Source organism: Penaeus chinensis, chromosome 6 (assembly GCF_019202785.1).
Source record: "Penaeus chinensis breed Huanghai No. 1 chromosome 6, ASM1920278v2, whole genome shotgun sequence".
Taxonomy (NCBI): Eukaryota; Metazoa; Arthropoda; class Malacostraca; order Decapoda; family Penaeidae; genus Penaeus; species Penaeus chinensis.
The window spans coordinates 3,207,679-3,212,080 of record NC_061824.1 but is presented as its reverse complement, the minus strand read 5'-3'; positions in this window follow the sequence as shown (position 1 = coordinate 3,212,080).

Here is a 4,402-nt window from a genome sequence, read left to right as displayed (position 1 = left end):
ATGGCAAGGAGCCTCTTAATATGCTACTGTGTTTGCCGAAGGCGCTCCATCCTAGACTGATGCGTCGCTTAATTTCCTCTTTGCTAGATGTGTTTGTCTGTACGAGTTGACCTAGATATATATTTGTGTCTACCAACCCCTATCGCTTTACCTTGAACATTTATCTGTTCGAATTGAACTCTACTGTTGAACATGATCTTAGTCTTTTTCTTGTCCATCCTAAGTCCGACTTTCAGGCTTTCTCTATTCAGATCATTTATTAGTAGCTGCATTTCATTTGCAGATTCACTGAAGAGAACAATATCATCTGCAAATCTTAAATTGTTCAGGTATTCGTCTTCGATTTTGCTACCCTTCCCGGTCCATTCTAGCTTCTTGAAAATTTCCTCAAGGCAAGCTGTAAACAGTTTTGGTGAGATGGTATCACCCTGTCTAACACCTTTCTTAATTGGGATTTTATCGGTTTCTATGTGGAGCTTGATGGTTGCTGTCCCATCTTCGTATATATCTTCTAATAATTTACAATATACCTCCTCTACTCCCTGTCTTCGAATAGCTTCTAGTACTGCTGGTATTTGTACAGAGTCAAATGCATTTTCGTAATCGATGAATGCCATACACAGGGGTTTCCTATACTCGTTATTTTTTTCTCTTATTTGGGTAAGCGTGTGTATGTGGTCTGTTGTTGAGAATCCACTGCGGAAACCTGCCTGTTCTCTAGGCTGGTTTGAATCCAGACTGTCAGAGATGCGAGTTGTGATGATTTTAGTGAAGAGTTTGTATGTAACTGAAAGGAGACTTATGGGTCGGTAGTTTTTTAGATCCCTTCTGTCCCCTTTTTTATGAATCAAGATAATTGTTGCATTTTTCCAGGCTTTTGGAATTTTTCCATTGAGAAGGCATTTGTTAAAAAGATTGGCTAGTTTTACTGTTGCAATTTCTCCAGCGTCTATTATAAGGTCTATACTAATACCGTCTTCACCTGGTGTTTTCCCTCTCTTCATGCCTTTAAGCGCTCTCTTTGCTTCTTCTGTTGTGATGTTAGGTACTTCTCTAGTTACAGCGTTCGCTTCTATCCGTGGCTGTTCATTTGCATTGCAAAGTTCCCTATAAAAGTTTTCCACTACTCTTATGATTTCATTTTTATTATATGTCACATCTCCGTCTGGTTTCTTTATTGCATATATTTGATTTCTCCCTATTCCTAGTCTCCTCTTAGCTGTTTTCATGCTGGTACCTGAGATCACTGTTTCATTTATTATTTTAGTATTGAATTTGCGCACTTCTTCTCTCTTCTTTTTGTTTATAGTTTTTGTTAGTTCAGCTAATTCTATTTTGTCTCTGTTTGATGATGCTTCCATGACCCTACGTTTTTGCATGAGTACTTTGGTTTCTATCGAGAGCTTACTGGAGTTTTGTTTGGCGTTCTTTCCGCCTACTTCAAGAGCAGCTTCATTTATTATGTCTTTGAACTGTTTATTGATTTGGTCAATGTTGAGGTCTTCGTTGCTGAGAAGTGAATATCTGTTTTGGATGTTAATGCTAAATTCTGTCGCTTTGGTCTTCAGGTTAACTAAGTTTGGCTGCGGTTTTTGTATGAGTTTATTCCTTTCCCTTCTGAGGTCTAATTTAATTTGGCCTCCGACCAACCTATGGTCGCTGCCAGCATTTACTTTATTAATAACTTCCACATTTTTTATTATATCGCGCCTGTTTGAAATTATGAAGTCAATTTCATTTTTGATGTCTGATGGCGATTTCCATGTCCATTTCCGCTCTAGTCTTTTTTCGAAGAATGTATTCATGATACTGAGTGATCGAGCCTCCGCAAAGTCGACTAGCATTTGCCCCCTCTCATTCCTAGTGCCTATTCCGTGATTCCCCATTACGGTTTCTCCTTCTGTCTTTTTACCTATTTTGGCATTAAAGTCTCCCATAATTATTGTGAAATGGGTTTTTACTCTTTCGTTAGCTAAATGAACATCTTCATAGAAGCTCTCTATTTCGTCATCACTGTGGCTGCAGGTTGGAGCATAGACTTGAACAATCTTTAAGTTGTACCTATTATTTAGTTTTATTATTACTGAAGCCACTCTTTCGTTTATACTATGGAATTCTACTATATTCTTTTCCAAACGTTTGTGAACCAAGAAACCTACCCCTAATTCTTGCTTGCTACCCTGTGGTTTGCCTCTCCAATAGAGGACGTGTTCATCATTTAGTATCTTCTGTTCTTCGCCTAATCTTCTAACCTCACAGAGTCCTACAACATCCCATTTAATGAAGGAAAGTTCCTCAAGTAATGCTAGTAAGTCGGGTTCCGTTCTCATTGTCCTTATATTATATGTGCAAAGGTTCATCAACGTGGGGCGGCCTGTTCTTGGCCGGGGATTCTTAGCACCCTCTGCTCCAGAGCGATCCTGATTGCCGCCGTAACCAGGTGCTCCTTCGCTTCCGGCAATTGAGGGCCGTTGCTCTGTTTGTGCAGTCATGGTTTTTGATTGTGAGGTAGGCAGCCGAGTTACCTCCCACCTACTGGCTTAGGTGTATCTTGGTGGGAGGGGGAGTATTTTAGCCGGGATGCTACTGATAGGCCCCTCCAGCAAGGTTAGCCCTGTCTAGTGTGGACCTATAAGCAGCAACACACGGGCCTGCTCACTACACCAGGGTATACTCCCGTGAGCATGGGCTTGAGTATCAGAAGTGCGTTTATTATATATATATATATGTATATATATAAATATATATGTATAAATATGCATATAATATATATATATATACATATATATATGCATATACATATACATATTACTATACACATGTATATAATATATAAATATATATATACATACATATATATACATATATATATATATATATATATATATATGTGTGTGTGTGTGTGTGTGTGTGTGTGTGTGTGTGTGTGTGTGTGTATAGTCAACATTCCATGCTTCTTGGTTTTTATACCTCCCGCAATCTCTGCAGCTGTGAAGCAAAGTAAGCTCGTGTAATTGTAGTACCTTTTTCCAAGAAATCCATCATCACTACTCCCTGCTGGTCCCAAAAGACTGTGAGCATAACCTAGTCTGTCGACGTGCCTTTTTTCGGGGGGGGGGGGGGGGGTGAGTCAAAGTGCTTCCATTGTTTTGACTGAGCCTTGGTTTCTGGATCATAGTGATGGACCCAAGTTTCATCCTGCGTTGTTAGTCTGCTAAAAAAGTCCTTATGATCTTGGCTCATGGCTAAAAGATCCTTGGAAAAATGGACTCGTTCCTGCTTCTGGAAAGATGTGAGTAGACTGGGAACTTGCCGAGCAGACAACTTTTGCATATGCAAATGAATGATCATGAGTAATTTTGTCCACAGACCCAACATTAAGCTTGGGTTAGCTGACGAACAGTAATGCGGCGATCTTCCAGTGGCAGTCTCCACTTGACGGTGTCATCAATGGCAGACTAGGGTCGCCTTGGATAGGGATAGAACAGATATACATATATGTGTGTGTGTGTGTGTGTGTGTGTGTGTGTGTGTGTGATAAAGGGGTGAGGCAGCAAATGTAAAGTAAAATATGAGTCCTTATAGTATTTTAAGTATTTGAATAACAAAAGGATAATGAAAGTATATTTAACAACAACGGTTTATATTTCGAGCACAACATCGGTACAAATGTTTTCATAGTGTGTTCATAAAAATTTAACACGTCTTGAATACGCATTTTAGTCACAGTAGACACGTTACGTAACACAGATATTAGTCCATTAAATTTTAGTTCTGTGAAAAAAATAAGGCTGATAATTTTCCTGATACTAACAAGGGGTTTCATTGATATTCATTGAAACAATAAACAACATAAAATGATATTTATCTAACTAAAACAATTTGATATATAATTCAGTCAAGCTGATAATACATGCCGTCAATTATATTCATTGTTACCATAGATAAAATTATAATTAAAGCTGTGATCACAGGGCTTTCAATTATATCAAACATGAAAATAACTATTATCAAAATCGTTGTTAGCATCATTAATAATAGTGTTACCGGTATCATCATTGCTACTATTAGTGTCGTTGCCGTTATTATATTTCCCTTCACAGATACACAATCAATAATTATTATTATCATCTTTCTCATTATTATTATCATCTCTCTCATTATTGCTATTGTTTCAGTTGTATGTTTCTATGTGATTATTATCGTTATAAGCAACACCATTGTCCTGTTATTATTATCATTATTATTGTCGATATTATTATTCATTACCATTATTCTCAGCACCACCATAATGATAACGATGATAACCATTTTACTATTCTCGATGTTATACAGGTTGTAATAATTTTTTACTACTGATTATGATAAATAACCTGTGATATAGTTTCTCATTTAGCCATAA